Below are 19,386 nucleotides of genomic sequence, written 5' to 3'. Positions count from 1 at the left end.
ACATCCAGTCAGTTACCCATAGTAGACAAACCCCATTTCCAAAACAAAGAACTATTTCTATTAGAGGGTAGAGTTATCACCACCAAAGCATAACACCTCTGGAATAATCCCAGAAGTGGTCTATCACTCTTCTACTTGAAATGAGTCCTGATCCAGAAATTCAGAGGGTCACAGAAAATAATTATCCCCCTTGAAAGAATAAACCCTTCAGAAAAAGCCCTTCAGTACCATGAAAAAGTCTATTGAAAACAGCAGTGCTTCCATCAGAAGAGCCAGAGAACCCATGTTGTTAGTCTCCACTGAAATGGGAACGCTCTTTCGAGTGCTATTGGCTTTGGTGGGGAGGAGAGGCATGAAGTCGTCCTGGGGGCATTTGCTTTCCTTCACTCATCTTTTGTGCAGTGTTTGAAATGTTCTCTCAGACATGGAAAACCTCTCCATTCTGTCTCTGAAAACACATGGTTTTCTTCTCGGTTCTGGGCAGTGCACTTCAAAACGGATCAGGGCAGCATTTGGAAGCACCAAGATATGTGGTGACAAGGCTGAAAGCGTTCTGTCTTCCACTGCTCACAGGCAGTAAGCAAGCTTTTGTTTTAGTCTTGATCCTCATTCTCTCTTTACCATGGGAATTGCTTGGAAACACTTACTTAGAAAGTGAAATGCAAGAGCCATCTTGTTAACAGCCGTAAGTCTTGGGGGACGTGCAGGTCACTCAGACAGCAGAAATTTAACAGGTAGTATCCTGCAGTGACTGAAAAAGGGTGGGTGGATAATCACAGCTTAATAGCTACAAAAATTGCGTAGAGTTTATTTAAGATTCTTTCTGAAATCCTGAAAATAAAAGCTTTATACTCAGTCCTGCAAGGAGTCTCACGTTTTATCACAGTACAGTTATTTTTATTGAACTCAAAACAAGCACCTACAAATAGCTGGCCAACCATTTTCATTATGGTGTGCTGAATCCATTCTGGGTGCAGAAGTATTTTTTTAAAAAAACTTCTGTGACTTAATATTACCAGGGTCTGAGATTAAACCTGAAGAAATCCAACAATATTTGTAAAGCCTATAGCAGAAACCAACCAAGAAAATTAACCTCAAGATGAAAAAAATCATTACATTTTGCTGTAGAATTTTCCCAATATCCCCTTCAGTTTGAGCTAGGGGGAAGCAATTCCCTGTGCAAAAAAGGGAGTAAAATAAGTCTTCAGTGGAGGGAGAAATACAATAGGACTAATTCAGACTTGGAAAGTACCTTTTACCCAGAAAATTTAAAATGAGCAGGGAAGAGGCAATATGTTACTGGAATAAGGAAAACATCTTTCCTCTGTCATAAAATTTGAAATAAGAGCTAAAAGCGCTCAGCTTTGTAGATTGGATGCACAGAGGTACACGGCCAGGCTACTTAACCTCATTTATTTTTGTGCTGATAATAAATATCTACAAAAAATTAATTTATTTGCATTGAAATCTGGGAGAGGAGTCTTTAATTCATAACTTCTGTGTAAGAACACGAAAAGGTTCAAGGGTAGGTGCCAGGTAAATCCTTGAATTTGGTCTGAAGCAACAAGCTGGGTTGGTGTAATGGTGGTTTTTGAATGAGCTGGTGCTTTGTGTAGTGCACTCCGGTACTCCAGGCCACAGCAGGATTTCGGGTCTGCTGAGAGGACACGAGGGGCGCGAAGAGCTGCCGCAGAACATCGGCTTCTCACTCCTGCACTAAACCCACAGCTCTGAGGCTGTGTACTTGTTCCAAGGAAATACAGTTTTCTCCCCACACTGCACCACTTGGGTAAGTGCAAGGAGCATCTCCTTAGCTGTATTTTAAGTGGAGGCTGGGTATTTTTATTCATGCAGTGCAAGAGTGACTGCTGGGAGTGCTCGAGATGATGTGTGCCCTAACAACAGAATACATTTGACCTGAATGTGGACTGCAACGTGAGGCGCAGTATTTATGGCAGATGATTTCTTCTGCTTTTGATGTTATGCCCTTTTTTAAAATATGTCTAGCACAATCAATGGGATGCCCAGTGTGACACTGGGGTTTTTTGAAGCTTTTACAAGCTACAACTCTCCTTCTCAGCATCTCAGGGTAGAGGCTGTCAGCATATGTAAATGTCCTGCAGGTATGATTTTAATGCCAAACAGCATGGAAGCTTTCTGTTACTTCAGAGGTCACTGGGTATTTTGAGAAATACCAAGTCTGGATGAAGAGGTCTGCATTCCTTCATGAGTTTGGTTCTTTCTCAGTAAATGTGATTGTTGTAAGCTAGCTGGAGTTCTTCATCTTAAAAAATTATTTGGCTATCTTCACGTGGACATTTTCTGAAATAATTTTAACTTATTTTTCACATACGTGTGTTATCTGCACATGTTAAGGACCTTTAAGAAGGCAGATTAATTACAGGGAGAATACAATTTGGCAGTATCTACATCTTAATTTTTGCCAGCTTTATCAGGGTAGAAAACTTGGTGTTAGAGGAGCAAAGAAGCAGAAGATTAGAGAAGTACACATCTAATGCAAAGAATAACCAGCTGTCATTTATGTTTATTTTTTTTACTATCAGTCTGAATTTGAAAGAAAAGTTACTGTGTATGTTAATGAAAAGCATGTGAGATGCTTTCTTTTTTCAACACATGGCTTATGGTCTGCTGAACATACAAAATTAGAGTCAATATTTGAAAATAATAGTTAGAGCATTAACCCTAAAGTAAAGCTCTGCTATTATAAGATATGTTGCTTATTGTGGTGTCTTCTTAGTGCCAGAGAAGTCAGGTGTTCAAATGAAGTTTGAATTAAACTTTGGAGACTACTTAGGAAATTGTAAAGTATGAAAATGTCCTCACCTTTGTATTCATCTTGAGCACAGTAAACTTCCTTGGGCAGGGCTGGCTAGTAATGGTATTGTGTCAGGTACATCTGCATTCATAATGCAGTTCCTACATTAAAATGGGTGTTGCCATGCATGGAATTTAACTCTGGTTCTAAATGAACCCTCACGCAGAGTAGGTTCTGGAATGGCAGTTTGAGTCCATTTTCTGAGGCAGAGATGCTTGCTTTTTCTTGACTTCTAATCATTCAGTAAATATATGCATCTGTATATACTTAACCCACTTTAAAGTTGTTTTTACTTTTTCTTAACGGTTTTCCTGTCCTGTAGTTTGTCTGAAATTTATTTCTTGAATATTATTTTTGACTGTGAAATACAGTTCATATACTACTTTAATTAATTCTTTTAAATAATGCATTACTGGAGTAGTAATTCTGCCAAGTTATTTCCACTTCCCAACAAAACTAACAATTAAAGCTATTTTGACTATTCGTGAATGCTCCTTTTGAGGTAGCATACCCACATTTTAATGGGGAAAGTTCCAGTAACAACATGCAATTGCTACGAGCTCCACTTTTGTACCCGTTACTTTGGTGTTGATCCTGATCTTTGGTGAACACCTCCATGCAAAGCTGAGGCTTAAGGATGAATTTGTATGGCCTAGTTACACCTGGATCTTGAAGCAAACTTACCTTCTGTTATCTCAGCTCTTCCGTGGCGTACAGAATGTGCTGACAGACTCCTGTGCATAATGCAGGATTCTTCCCTTTACGGTAAATTTACTGGCCTTAAAGTGGTCTTAATTAGCTCAGCACACGTGAAGAAACTGGCAGTGGATTAGACTACATTTTCTCTCACAAAACCTGTCCCTGTTGTGTTTCTCTTATTCATGTCAAAACCTTCAAAGATGCCTTCCCTGAGCCACAAGCTGTGATGTGAGATTATTAAAGGGTCTTCACTTGATCCTGGCTTCTGGTCTTCGGGGGGGAGAAACAGCCAGTGGATCAGAGAGGTGTTAAACCTTAATATGTTCTGGCAGAAAGATCTATAGCCAAGTGGAGACAAGCTGTACTGATCTTGATACAACATGCAGCTATTTCAGTAATCCATTCAGGATAGCTCCTGTTACTGCAACACGGAGCTGGGACCGAGTTTTCTTCTGGTCTCCAAGTTAGGTATGTAATTTCTGGAAGCCCTGTGAGAGAGGATGTAGAACTGATCAGAGCAGTAGATAAATTAGACAAAGGGAAAAGTTCAAGCAGATAATTAAGGTCTGACCAAAACCTAGTAGGAAAACGAATCAAATTCATGCAAGTGTGCAGCTAGGAATGAGTTTAAGTAGCTGCCTCCTAAGGCAGTAAAGGTGTTGGTGCAAAACAATAACCGTTTAGCAGAATGAAAACTGAGACTTAATGATTAAGTTTGGTGATTTCCTTGAGGCTGTGCAGTGGAGTCAGTAGTTTTCAAGAAAACCAGGAGCACTAGCTTTTAAAACCTTGTTCTGTCTGCTAGGCCACTGGAGTATAGAAATGCCACTTCTGGGAAGAGCAGGGTTTGGTTTAAATGGAGTTCAGCCAATAGTGAAAACTGGTCAAAGAGTTGGCAGATGTGAACGGATTTGCTCTTTGTGTCTTTGCTCTAAAGCTAAGCAATATTTTACATTTCTTGTAATTTAGTGGCATAGAAAATTGCTGAAATACCCTCAAGTACTTTGGGAACGGTAACTCCAAAATGTAGGTGGTCATTTTTTGTGCCCTGCATTGTGTATTATTGAGCTGTGCACAGAACAGAACCCTGCCAAATGGTGATCCATGGCCCAGACTAATCTCTGTAGAGCAGATGGGAGTTTGACAGGGGAAGAGACAAGCTGACAGCTTTTCCTCAAATAAAAGTCATACAGTGTGTTTCCAGTGCCAAGCTGGATTTGACATTTAATTAAAAATTTACCTCAGGAAAAACAAAAGACCAAAAAATCTCCATCTCCACGGCCCCCCAAAAACATGTAGTCCCTGGTAGAGCTAGAGAATTGGTTTGGTCTTATTTAAACCACAATCCTCACTGCCCAGAAAGGCATCACTGGGGAGAGGGTGAACCCTGAGATAGTGTGGGGAGTAGAGTCAGCATGAAAAATGTATTTTGGCTGGTCTGTGAGCAAACATGGCTTGAAGATACAGAGGTGCTTAATAAGCAAGATTAATTATTACTAAGATTCAGGCCAAGCTAGTCTAGTTAGAATATAATATGGATGGTATATGTTCTGATAGGTTTGAACACAATTCTGTGTCTTTTTTTTTTGTGGGTTTGTGAAGTCAAGACTACAAAAGCCATCAAAAGCTCAGTACCATTGCAGGAAATCCTTGTAGTCAGACTGATGTTGCTGCATTTCAGTTTTCTGTTCAGGATCGCCCCATGGTGCAAACCAAAAGCATCCATAGCTGGCTCCCGTATCCTTTTGATTCCCCACAGATTTTTAGGGTGTATTCCTCTCTGTGAGCTGGTCCTGTGCTGCTCTCAGCTCTCCCCTGGTGCCGTTCTCTTTCTTGGCAGCAGCTGCTACTGGCACTCGCTTCCTTTCAGGAAACTTCTCACACTCCAAGGGGAGAAAGAAACACAGCAATGGGTGTTAGAAAAGGCATGAGATTGTGAGAAGTGTGCTCTGAATTCTCCCTGAGAAAACACCCTGCTTTTCCTCAGCTTCTTTTTGTTGCCTGCTTCTGTGGAGAACCTGAAGGTGATGAACCCAATGGCAGCTATATGTAAAGGGAACACAAATTAAGAAGTCTGAATTGTTCCCCTTTGCTGTTTGACCTGGCTTATTATAATAATTTGCAGGGTTTGTGCTATTTTCTAAGGGTCACCTTCTGTGTCAAAAAAACTGATGACTGGGGAGGATGGAAGAAACACAACACAAAGATCCTTGATGTTTCTAGTTGAGCTGGCACATGAATACATTATGAATTTTATTCTTTATATGTGTACCTCATACTTAGTGCTCTGGAGAGGAAAGTTGATTAGTTCATTTTCTAAAGTGTTTTTCAATGTGGATGACAGCGATACAGATGACAAGATAAATTATCAAGCTCTAACTTGGAGGGGTTTTGTTGTTCATTTTTGTAGTAATTCCTCTTCACTGTAGTAAGTTTAATAAAAGATAGGTACATAAATTATTATTATAGTGGAAATGTAAACTACTCAAGTCCTACACTAATTGCTTCAGTCTGGGTTGGAATGCAGAACCAGTGGTTATTCCTTAGAACCAGTGGTTATTCCTGTTTCATAAAGGGATTTAATAATTATGAGTAAGATTTTTAAAGGTTGTGAGGTAGGTGCTTAATAATGCTGAAAAACAAAAGCTGCATCATTATTTCCTAAAAGAAATATCTCAAATTATCTGACTGATATTTTTGATGGCTTCTTAAAATCCTACTAGCTGTTTATTGCTACTTTTAGTCTTGAGTTTCTTTCAGATTTTGTCTGTATGGCACGTACCTCAGGGATGCATTCCAGGTGTGTGAGTGTCCGGGATCCCTACTGAGTTGGGAATCCGAGCATTTGAGTCCTTGGGCATCTCTGAGCACAGAGTGGGTGTTCCTGAGGCTGGAGCCTGGCGAGGTTTGCTGCAGGGATGGCTGAGTACTTCAGGGCAGGGATGGGTTCTGTGCAGAGGGACCCTGGGCCGGTGATGGGAGAGCAAACTGCTCCTGGCACTGTCTGATCCCAGCCATCAGTACTCAGGATCAGTACATCAAGACTCAGGATCAGTCCCAGCATCTTCATTCTTCCTCTTGTGCATTGAGAACAGATCCTGAGTTCAGGCTCCTGGGATTCCCCACAGGGACAGCCGTCCCAAAACGCGTTCACTTGGCACGATGCTCCAAGGAATCGGAATCCTTCCCTAGTATTCTTTCCGTGGCTGCTTTTAATAGTCTTTGGAGTCCTGCCTAATTTAGGCTCTGTTGGAAACAAGTTACACTTTTATTATTTGAGATGGCTATTTCATAAATAAGTACCAGATTTCAGCAGTTTTGGTAATTATCTTAGTAGAAAGAAGCCTTTGGAACTATTGTTTCTGCTTTTGTTTAATCCAGGATGATACCATTTCATACTAAGGAGGATTAGTACTGGTTCTGGCTTTGTTGTCATTGACATTTAAAAAACCAACCAGTAGCAACAAGAACAACTAAAAATCTGCTATTTCTGTGGAGAGACAAGATGAAACATTAATATAATGTGTCCCTGTAGAACATTTAAGTCCCATTGACAATATATCATGAACTTTTTATGACACTTTTGACAAGAGCCAGTTAAGGCAGCTTTTATAGATGAGTTTTTTTCTCATTTTATTGAGTATTGAATTTAATCCCTGTGGAATTTTAATAATTTGAGCTGCAGCAGGAAAAGATACTTGAATCCAAGTAAAGGATAGGTTGTCTACAGTTCAGTGAGTCTTAAATGTTTTGAAAGTTGAAATATTTTATAACCCTAATAAAACTATATGGAAACATTATTTGTTGGTGTAGGGGTGGAGACTGTGAACATATTGCTAGATGTTTGGTGATTGACAACATCACAACCCGTGCCCAGAGCTTGTATATACTTAGATATAAACAAGAACTGGAATTGCTTTTAAGGAAAGCAGTTTTCTTGGTCATCTAAAAATTGCATCCAATGCATTGGGTGGTGTCTTTCCTGTGAAATAATTCAGGCACTTTTGTATCTGTTGATGCCTCTTGATGTGATAGCAGTGGTTGAATCAGTGCTGGTCTATAGTCAAAGCTCTTTGCTGGTCCAGGTGACTGTGTGTTACAGCAGGGCATCAGCAGGAAGGAAATTTCTACAGCTGAAAAAGCACAGCTTCATTATGTTTTGTCCAGTGCTTATATTCCCTGTGAATTAGTTGAAATAAGTTCCTTTCATCCAAGCTTGTATGAGACTTTAATTGGTAGCTTTATTTGTAAAGCATGGAGAGGTTTGGTTTTTTTTAATCTACCTAAGACACCGTAGCAAGGAAGAGTTCACAAAGGACCTTGAAAATTCATATCAAAGACAGCAAGTCATTATCACTAAAAATGAAAATGAAAAGCAATACTTAAGTCATAAATAAAATCAGGACTGTCCTAAAATTCAGCAGTAACCTCTCTCTCTTTGCATGCATGCTGTAAAGAATTGAAGTTATACAGTTCAGAGCATTTCTCTTATCTAAGCAGTAAGTAGGAAAAGTACATCTTCCCAAGACCAAATGATGCTTGGATAATTGACAGCATTAGTGCAACCTCATGTAAATAGAAGATGAAAGGTGAGAAGAAGGAAGCAAATACCAGAATTTTTATGACTTTATCACTTCTCCTTGAGAACCTGGAGATATAACACTCATAAAACACTACAGACACCAAGAGTTCTAATGAACACACATATAGCATCATAAAGAGATGACATTTGCATTAAAGGGGACTTTATCTGTTGCATAATTGCACCTCAGCTAATATAGAAAGCTGAACATATGAGCTGCCAGCCTGACTCACTAAATCAGAGGGAGGTTGTACTGCAGGAACCCAATAATCGTGCCATGGTCGTGTTCTAATGGTGCCAGGACGTGGATCTGGCAGCAGCAGCTGCTGAGATGGTGCAGCCTGGGGAGCCTGGCTTGCAGTAAACTCTAGAGCTCTTCATCATCTACAAGGAATAGCAAAAGGAGTAGCAAAACAACTTAATAAGTGACAGTAATCAGTGTCTTCAAGGCAGTGATATAAAAATAATTGCCTATTTACCAGCTAGCTTTACATGACAGTCACAAATTGAAGAGCAAATGATGAGTTCTTCTACGGAGCTGTGATGTGTATTGTGCAGTTCTGTTCTACAGTAGTGCTGGAATTGCTGCTCTTGGTTTTGCTGTTCTGGAAGAAAGCAGTTCTTGTTTGTACATAGAGATGGCATCAGAGGAGCACCTCAGCAGACTGCACTGGCAACCCCAAAATGTGAAAGCATGCCGTTGGCTTGAGTCAATAAAGTGCAGGAACTGGGCGTTACTCACAATTCTGCTTACAGAAAATGTCAGGGAGCCTCAGACGCAGCACCATTTTTCTCACTCTGGAGTTTATAGCATCTGTGGCATCTGGTGAGCAACAGTGCCCATTCTGTGCACTTAGAGCCAGCACTTAAATATTAATTCTTAACGAGGTAATAATTTGTGTCTGTCCGTAGCTGCAGCTGACCTAGAGTGTAGCAGCAAATGGACTCCCTGGCGTGAAGGACCGCACTTGTTTTCTGCTTATCTTCCTAGGGCTGTCTGCTTGTGTCCAGGTCATTTTTAAGATCTTGTTTTACTTAATTCAAATGTTTCTCAGACCTTGTCCTTGTCTCTGCTCAAATACATTGGCGATCTTGCCAGTGCATTTCAGGCTGTTAATCACATTCCTCTTACTGTGACCTTGCAACCTGCTTTTCTGAAGGAAAACCACCAAAGATTGTTACTCAGTTCCTTTGCTGATTACTCTGTCTTTGGGTCCTTCTGCTTTTTTTTCTTCTTTTCCCTGTGCATTTCTGCTCCTTCATGAACTGACCAGTAAGTCTTTACATTTGGAGCTTGCCAGGTCACTCGGGATTTCAGAATGGAGAGCATTTTGCTGCCTCCTAAAATTTTTACTGGGCTGTGTTTTAAAGTAAAAATAATTATTTGTTTTTCCTATTTTATTTTCCAATATCTGCAATTACCTCCTTGTGTTTTCCATTTTGTTTTGCAAAGTATATATTTTGCTTTACTGTGGGGGATCCAGGCTGGACCTCACAAAATTCAGGTTTGGAATGAGTAAAAACTGAAAAGGAAGTTGCAGAAAAGCTGTGCTCTGAAAACATTCTCACTTCATTTTGATTTGCCGAAGAAACATTTCTTTAAATAAGTAATATTCAAATCCTGGCATGTCTTTTCCTTATTTTAATATTAAATGGGCTCCCTCACTGAATTTCCATTTCCCACGTCACAGTTTGTTGACATGTGCTGAGCCCTCTCCCCAGAGGGAAATTCCCTTAGCGTTATCAGAGATGTGAAAACCAGCAGCAAGCTTCTCTCTCAGGTCTACTGTAAGATAATTTGTGTGCGTTTAGTTGTTTTCAAGAACTTGTCTTTGTGCTTGCCAAACATTAAGCTTTGTGGGAAGAGAAAAGTGGAAAACTCATTGGCACTTCATCTCCTCTTTATATGCCTTTATGTTTAATAAATTTTGTGGAATGGAAGCTTAGATGTGGGTGAGAAACCCAGCTTTACAAGGCAGTGAACACCTGTAAAATCAGGAAAGTAAGGAAATTCCTTTGCGTTTTGCTGAGTGTTTGGATTGTGCCTGTTCCCATGAGGTGGCAGCAGTGAGCAGCAGCTGCAAGTTAACCACTGCTACGGAGCCCTAATTCAGATTTTCCTCAAGGCTGCAATAAAGCTAACTGAAATCCCTCACACACACCTTGGAGTTGGACGTATGGGGAAGACATAAGGAGATAATAACCCAAAAACTTTTTAAGCATTGCTATCTGAACCATTCCAACTGAAAGAGAAGCTGTGTGAATGTAAACCATGCTAAGAATTCAAGTGTTACAAGCAACGGTTCTGATTTTGCTGTAACTGCATTACAATACTGATATTTGGCCCTGACAGGTTCTCTTATTTCAACTCCCTGTCATGAGTTTTGGAAAGGTGGGAGGTTTTTTAACTCCTTTTTCCTCCCCTTTTTTATTTAACCCTTTCTATATTCTGGAAAGCTTTTACTATCTGGAATAGATACAGAATAGCAGGGAAGGGAAGAAGAGGTGAAGAGACAAAATCTCTGTGCAAGTTCAGTAACTCTTGCAGTTATTGCTTCCTTGGAATACATCAATGGGTTTCACTGTGCTTGGGATTTTACTGCTTTGGATTATTGTAGTTAGAAAAAAGGAGGATCAGAGTTCTTTGTAGTCTTATCAGCAGGTGACGGAGCTGGGATGGGAGCTGGTCCTGTAAGCTCCAGGAGAGATCTGCCTTGTGATATCCTCACAGCAGGAAAAAGAGAGCATTGGAAGTTTAAAGTTGTCTTCTATTTGTGAACTTTTCTGAGTTGTTTTCAAATGATTTTGAAATGGATTCTGTACCAAATGCTTTGAGAACACAAGAACAGCAAAAGGTATTATTTCCCTGTGATCTTGTTCCCTTGTAGAAGGAATATATTTGAAGCTTGCTGAAAGGACTTGGTGAGGATTGCATTGGGGCAGCTTGTTGGGTTTGGTCAGCGGAATGGCAGAATCCAGGCAAAGGACAGGATCCCCCTCCATTACTGCTGGCTGCCACGTGAGGATGGACCTGTGTCGGTGGGACACTGCTGTCACTGTGTGTTTCCCCATGAAGAAGGGGTAAGCTGATGATAACAAAGAGGATTTAACATTTATTAAAATTTTTAGTTATCAAGGTGCACATTATACTTTCTACTTGACCTGGAAGACTTCCAGGTCAGTCATGTTTTTAAATGATGTTTTTCTTGGAGGAACATTGAAGACCCAAATCTACTTTTGCTGTTCCTTGGTTCACACTGATTTGAGGATAAATTGAGTAACCACGGAAACAGCCCTTCATGGGATTTTTTTTCTTTTAGCACTATTATACCACTGTGGAATAGAGAGATAAGTTTAAGTAGAAACATGCAAAACTCACACAGGAAGCTGCTCAGGTAAATAACTCTGTGGTAAATGTATTTGCTAGGTTAAATCTCTGTTGGAGTTCAGTTAATCACTGAGGAGCCTCTGACTTGTGTTGTCTTCACAGCACACTCACAGAAGAGCTTCTCACTGTTCTGTAGTGCTGTTTGTGTGACATGGGGATGTTATTTTTTTATTTTTTTTTACCTGGTGGAAAAAGAATCTGTTTGCTCTTAGTATAGTTCAAATGCAACAGGACCTGAATTTGGTTTTGTTTTTTCCTTTACTTTGTTTTTTTTTTGCGAGTAGCGTAAGAAATAAGACTTCATATTTATGGTTCTTTATTGTAAAATAAAATGAAAATAAATATTTTTTGCCTCATACCCCATTCTGTAATAGTTTCCTGCATAACCTCTGAGGTGTTTTAGCTTCAGGTGATGTGCTTCTTCCAGAAGAATTTGTTGTTAAGTCTCTAGAATTCCAGACATATTTCTGAGACACTGATTCAGTGGAAGATGCATCATCTAATAAATGAATCATCGAAATAAAATGAAAATCCAGCTTGGATGGCCAAGTTCTGTGACTGTCATTGGACCACTCTACATCTCTTAAGAGATGTTTGACAACTCTTGGGTTGACAAGACAGCTTGTCCAGGTTTTTGCTCAGAGTTTCCAACTACTGATATCTGGGTAAATTGCTAGAAAGAAAGCAATTAAGAAAACATAAAATGGAAAATAATAACTCTGATGTAGCCTTTGTCTCCCAGATAGTGTGGGTAAGGTTTGTAGTGTATTTCCTCCTACTGAAAAAACCCCAAAACCCCAGACTAAAACCTGGGGGCTTTTGTACCTAAAATATAGTTTTAGTTGCTTGTAATTCTACCCCACAAGTCAGTTGGCTTTTAATTTTTCCTTGTAAGCTTTAATTGAAGCCTTTGTCTTTCTTGGCTCTTGCAGGTTCTCACTGTGCTATCACAATCACAGGAGAAGTGGGAGAACTACAGGCAGACATCCTGCACTTGTGGCTACCAGGTTTTTAGGAGAGACGAATGGTGCTTTGTGTGTATTCCATAGCCTGCAGATAGGAGAAATCAAAAGTGCCGAGCTGACAACTTAAACTTTGTCAAGTAAAAGGTAAGGAATAGTTGTGTCACCCTGGGAGTTTGCCTCTTGTCTTCTGAGAGTGCCAGCACAGCATGAGAGAGGCATTAGGAAAATGTTTTTAATACAACACATGTATGGTGTGGCAAATGTGGACTCAGGAGGAGATGCTTTGCTTAACTTCTCTTCTTGACACCAGCTGTGTAACAGCAATTAGTATCAAGTCTTTTCAGAGAGCTCAAGTGCTAAAATATTTGCTGAGCCAACCCATTCTTGTTGGAGGAGAATAGAATAAGGAAGGATTTCCAGCTCTGCTCGGTTTTAGAGAGAAACTGAGCAGTGCCAGTTGATGTCAGGAATTGTGCTGTGACCTCTCTTTTTTCCCAATTAAAACATACAAAACAAACTGAGTCATAGTCATGAAAATACACAACTTGATGGTTCTTTTCTTATTTCTATTTTTTCTTTGACATGATTTAACATGAAATGATTTAAAACAAAAATCATGAGGCTGGAGTCTACTACTGTGTTACGGCTCTGAAGTAACTGCATTTGTATCAGTGCAGTTACCCAACACTGAACGTGGCTAATAAGGGGGATTAAAGTGTGACTCTAGGCTCAGTATGGGGAGTTGATTCTTACTTGGTTTCTTGTTCAGCAAAGTTGGGAAAGAAATGGAAGTTTGCATTCAAGGAATGTAACTTCCCAAAGCCCTTCATTAGCACTACAAAAAGCTCCCATCTCTGTAGCTGACCTGTAACAGTGTGTAAGGCTTTGCAGCTATGATTGTTGTGGCTTATTAATGCGAGTTTGATTTTGCCCAGAGATAAAGCAGGGAACATAACTGAGGAATGCTGGCAGCTAAGTAGGGAGACTGCTAGAGAGACAGCAAAACTGCTTCGATCCTTCCTTCTTTCCTTAGGTGAAAACATGCTTCTCTAAGAAATCAAAGTGACAGCCCTGAGAGAAGTCACACATACAGCTGTTTTTATACAATGGGTAATGGTTTCCAGAGGTCAGATGCATTTGTGAGTAGAAAAGAATAGCTTTGTTCTTAGCTCTACCAGTGAAAAAATACGGGCTTGATCTAACAAATTGCAATGGATTTCATTTATATCACTGTAGCTCAGGTGCTCTGTCAAGCTGGAAAATTCCCTAGAATTGTCAGCCTGCTTTTGTTTTACTTGTGTAAGCATTTATGTCTGCTAACTTGATAATTTAACTAGAGGTAAAAGCTGTTGAGTTCTAGTTGTTTTTACAGTCAGTGAGGATTTGAACTGCCCCATGACCATCTCTAGCCACTACAGACCTAAGGAGACAAAAAAACAAGTTGCTTTCATAGGCACAGGTGGCTAAATGCAGATGGGATGGATCCTGTGTTTTGTCAAGTCCTAGTCAATGAATAAGCCAGGCACAAAATTATTTGTGTGAGAGAGATCTGATGAGGTGCTGTTTAGGTGAGATGGGGAGCTGCAGGTGACTGCAGTTCTTGATTTTCTTCACACTTCTGCTGAGTGATGGGTTGGGCAGCTTTAAAGTCCTGGACTGTGTCTTCAAGTTCCCAGTGCTTAAATGGCCAAACACTGTCCTTCATTGTCCTTGTCTGTTAGTTACTGACAAATGGGTAACATGGTTCCAAGTGTTTTCCTGGGTGTCTGTTGTTCTTGGAGAAAGTTTACCTGTGGCCCTTGGTGCTAGTGTAGTCAGTCATGATTTCACATCACATTCTGTGAACTGAAATTATGGAGGGCACAGCCTCAAATCTCTGTTGATGAGCAAATTAGTTCTGAGCTGAACCACTGGCAAGGCCAGTTTTTTTCCAGATACTGTGTTGCTTATTTATTCAGAGTGGAGAAAAAGTTTTGCATGTTGCCTAAAGGCAGCCTATAGCCCAAGTATGTGATGTAACCCATCCATGAGAGCCAACAGCTCTGAATTCTGTAGCTTTGACTAATTATTCAATCTGTGTCATTGTGAATAGACTATTTCTGTTGAGGTGAGAAATAAAAACAGCTTTCAGGGTAGGATTTTTGTTGGCTTCATAGGGAGTTGTGTGACTAAACACTAATTGAGGTTCTGAGGTTTAGTACTCATTTCCCAACAAACTCCTTTTGAAATTTCAGCTTTGGAATTTAAAGCTTCTATGTGGATTTGAAAAGCTCATCTGCATTTGTAATACAGAAAAGTATGGGGCTTTTTACTTTCAAATTAATACTTTTCAGTTTCTGGCTACTCATCATAATTTCCTCTATACAGGCTTGTGCTCTCACTGGAAAAGTGAAATTTGACAGAAACTTTGTGTTTGTCTCCAGACTGCTGCCTGAGAAGTAAAAAGTGAAAAATCTGACTTGGCCCTGACCAACCTCTGGGTTGGTCAGTTCACTCTCAAGAGGCTACTGGGCTACCTCAGAGCCAGGGCAGATGAGATCTCTGGGCTACAGTTCAGGTGTACCCAGATGACAGGACTGTAATGTCTTTCTTTGACACTTCAGGATCGAAACACTGGCAACGGAAATGGCTATGCACAGTCCTGGCTCTGATCCAGGAATTTCCTTAAAAGTTGGCATCCAGGATTCTTCAAAGTGGCAGCAATGACCAAGAATAGACAAACAGACCGAAGTCTGTTTCTGCTTTTACCAGCAGATACCTAAGAGACAGGAATTAGTAATGCATCATCTTATTTAAGATGGGGTTTTTTTTAAAATCAATGTGAAGTGATAGAAACTGCTTTGAATGAACTGGAAGTTCTCGGTGCTTTTGCTGTGGAGATGGGGTAATATTGTGCTTTAAAGAGTCAGAAAGGAGGGATATCATTGTGAAGCTATCCAGGTACTGCAGAAAGTGTCCTTGGGCTTCTTGGTGGTGTGTGGTATATGTCCCTACTATTCCTTCTTGATAGGGTAGACCTGAAGCTTGTAGAAAAACACATTTCTGGTGTGACTCCATAGGATCACACCAGATTCATGAAATTCATGTGAACTGATAGAACAGTTTGTTTTGGAAGGGACCCTGAAGATCATCTCATTCTAATCCCTGTCCTGGGCAGGGATGCCTTCCTCTATCCCAGCTTGCTCAGAGCCCCATCCAACCTGCCCTTGGCCACATCTAGAGATGGGGCAGCCACAGCTTCTCTGTGTTCCCTGTGCTCATCGGCCTCACAGAGAACCATTTCTTCCTAATATCCAATCTAATGCTTGCCTCTCTGTCAGTTTGAAGCCATTCCCCATTGTCCAGTCACTACATTTCATTTCTGTTGGCAGAACCATCAATTACATGAAGAGGTATTTTCCATATTCTAATATTGCCTTGTCTTTCTCACATAACTTTTCAAAGTAGTGAGGAAGAGTATAAACAGGAAAGGGAGTACTGATTGTACTCTGAAAAGCAGGAGAAATGCATTTTTTTTTCTTCCTGAAGTGAAGGCATATAATTTTGTAGAGAAAAAGCTGCTGAACTAGATTTATTTTTATTGCGTATTTATCTTCTGAAATCTTAAAACTTCCTAGGAAAATGTCAGTTTATCAAATTCAATTATGCAACCTTCAGACTTACTAAAACCTTACACTTCTCGACTTCCCACATGCTTTCTATATTTAAGAAGAGCCTTTTTTGCAGTAACTAGCCTTGACAGAGATAATTGGGAAAGCAGTTTGCTTCCTTCCTACCTCCCTAATCTATGTTTTTTTTCACTTTTTAAACTTGTTCCTCACTCCAAGACAGAATACCTCCATCATGAGAACCTTGTAGTGGTCACTAGAGTTTCTTGCACAAGCAATTGTTTAGCACTGTTTAGAGTCTAGTCTGCAATTCATTACAATTCCAGTGCTATGTTGGTTTTAATGGCTTATTTTAAGACCTTCCAGCAGCAGTGATAAATAATGAGGAGGCGTGTCAGCAGATCCTGTTTTCATTTGTAAGGATTTTACAAAGCTCTTTTATTTTTCAGTGTTTGGTAGTTGCTTTAGTCAACTTGTCTCACAGCATGGGGCTTTGTTCTTCCTTTTAAGTCAGGTAGTAACTCTGTGTTTGGCATTGTGAGAAGCACAATGGGTGAGTAATTATGACACAGTGTGGCACCTGCTGAAGGTGTTCCACAGGTTTGAGGACTCGATTTTATGCCTTTTTGTGGTTCAAATGGGATAGTACTTGGTCAAAGGGTTTGATCTAGAATGCTTGCATGTTGCTGCTTTGCTGTGAGGAATGTTTTTCCACCATTATGTCAGTTACAAGGAAAGGTTTTACTTTGTTTTATTCCCAGAAAATATGATCAAGTTGTAACTCATTGATAGTTTTACACTTAAACATAGACTTTGGCAACTACTTTTTCCTTTTCACTTCAGAAGGGGTCATTGCTATCAGTAGGAAAGTAGGACTGGACATGACACAAATGTTGTCTGTTAGGACTGTTTTAAGTAGCTCCACAAGCAAATACTGCTGTAGGTTTTGTAGGGCTTTACATTTATAGCTTTCCATATTAAAAATACACCTTTGTATTTTATACAGCTTCTAAGTGCATTTGGACCAGTGTACTTCTTCAGCATGGTACCTCCTCATCTGTTAGGGGAAATTTGAAGTAAATGGATTTTTTTTCTTTTTTTTTTTTTGAGATGAAGGGGATTACAAAACAACTACCTTTATCCAATAAAATCCTGCCAGGAAAACTGAACTGCAGTTAGCTGGTATTGAGAACTGAACTGTCATGATAGTAAAAAAGTGAATTAAATGATTCATTCATGTATATAAGTGCTTTGTAGAATAATACGTATCTGGCATTGCTTGTTTGTTCTTTGAAGACACAGGTGGACAAAGGCCTTTGCAAAACATGACAAGGCTGTAAAAAGACCAGATGATAGCTGTGGCAGAGACCAAGGTGGCAATGGCTGGAAACGACAAAGGCATCTTTACCTTTTGCTTCCTTTGGTCCTCCCAGCAGCTGTAATCCTGTGCTGGGGAGAAGGGTCACAGCAGGGCAGCTCAGTGGCTGTAGAGCCTTTCCTTAACATAAAAGGACATATATTAATCCTTTCCTTCTCTCAGGTTAAGTTAGTAACTCTGTGATGGCAAAAGGAGCCCAGAATTGACAGCTGGATGCATTTCATACAAGACCTGGTTAATATCAGATGTGCTCTCAGCTCTTAGAAGGAGCAGGGCGAAGCTGAGCTGTAGTTCAGACCCACTGGGTTACCTACTGTAAGCACTGGGCTGCAAAGTCCAGCTCACCTGTGTTCTCACATACTGCTTCAATCAAGAAACCTTTTAGAGACCCAGAAAAGCCCTTGTTGCAGCAGAAGTGTGGACAGTGTCTCCCAGAGGCCAAGACAATTTACATTTGTGTGTGAAACAATCAGTTAAGATATCCTTCTTTCAATGCTTTTGGATCCAAGAGAACAGTGTGGCTTTTCTGCATCCCCTGCAGATTCTTTATGCACTGTGCAAAGGGAGTGCTCAAGGGCTGTGCTTTTTATTTGGGTGTGTGTTCTGCAGGTGTGAAGGGTATCTGTGTGTTTGATGGGACTTAGAAGAAGACAAACAGGTGGCCATCTGTTTTGATGCTCCACCAGACTACTTAGCTCCATGAAGATGGAATCAACTCTAGGTATGGCACAGAAATTATAAATTTAGTCACACATGCAAGAACACTTAGGGACCGCTAAAAACATTGACCTGTAGAGGATTGATGATGGTCAGAGATTTACCTGCTGGGATATTGATGCCTTATTCCGTTTTAGTTTCCTTTCAGCATTTTAGTCTTCTTGTAGATCTGGATCTGAGATATCAAAGTAGTTGAATGAATGCCAGAACGTTGGTTTTTAAAGTCTAAGTTATTTTTCCTTTGGCATGTTTTCAGAAATGTGTTCAAAGTGAAAAACCTCTCTTTGATGTAATCACCTGCAACAAAATAGTAAGTTGAGATATGTTCAGACATCATTAGTCCTTTGACATTCATTTAAGATGTTTATCCTAAAGAAAACATTGTTAACAGTCTTCCTAAGAATATGTTGAATTTTACAAGCCCCTACGAAGCAGCAATTTAATAACTTGGTAATTAGCTTTGTAATTATTAGGCAATGAATAGAAGTGGTTTAGTGAAACTGGGCCCCACACTGGAACTTCCCATGAAAAAAGAAGCATAGCAGTCGTTTTCTATGGCAAGTTAAGGAACTGTGTCTTATTTTCATATATACTGAATTCTTAATAATATTTTCTCAATTTTTTGAGAAATCGGCAGGACTTAAAATGAAGCACCTGAGCACTTGACCACACCACACAAAACAGGTCAAGTTTCAGTTGCAGTTTTGAGGATAGCTGGTATTTCAGGGTCTCCTTTTCCCTGCTGGTTGCTGGGCACAGGGCATGCAGACCAGGGTGTTCCCATGGGATGCCCTTGTGGGTCTGAGTCTGGGTCCACACAGCTTTTGACCAACCCCATCCAGAGAGAGTTTGCAGGAGCACCTCATGCAGTTGGGCTCCAGTTCATAGATGTTAGAGGGCTACATCACTGCATGAGTCAGACTATAATTTGGGATGATTATTAGGTCCCCATCTGTTTCATTATGTAGCGGTTTATGCGATGTACCTCCCACTTTGAAGTCAGTACAGTCTTCTTGTAACCAAAACCAAGGCTCTGGTGTCTGTTAAATTTTAGGAGGTGCCCCATCTCTCTCTCTCTCTCAACCTTTCTTTCACCAAAAGGCCACATCAAGAATTTGCTAGTTTTTTTCTTAAAAGAAAAAAAAGCCTTTTAAATGTGGAAGAAAGTGAAATTGTTTAGAAGAGCCATCTGACACTGTAAAATTTCTGCTCG

At 40.1% G+C, this 19,386-nt stretch overlaps 1 long non-coding RNA gene across 8 annotated transcripts in view; it reads left to right on the top strand.

The window, feature by feature from the left end:
• The window catches only part of LOC107203569, a 114,225-nt gene that overhangs the window by 16,726 nt on the left and 78,113 nt on the right, over positions 1–19,386 (top strand). For all 8 annotated transcript variants that reach the window (XR_004497050.1, XR_004497047.1, XR_004497046.1 and 5 more), the window contains 2 exons: positions 11,006–11,198; positions 12,438–12,614. This is a non-coding gene — a long non-coding RNA (uncharacterized LOC107203569). The remainder of the gene's footprint in view (positions 1–11,005; positions 11,199–12,437; positions 12,615–19,386) is intronic.

The sequence above is a fragment of the Parus major genome, chromosome 4, assembly GCF_001522545.3.
Source record: "Parus major isolate Abel chromosome 4, Parus_major1.1, whole genome shotgun sequence".
Lineage (NCBI taxonomy): Eukaryota > Metazoa > Chordata > Aves > Passeriformes > Paridae > Parus > Parus major.
The sequence above is the reverse complement of the archived record's forward strand: the minus strand, read 5'-3'. Positions and strand labels throughout refer to the sequence as shown.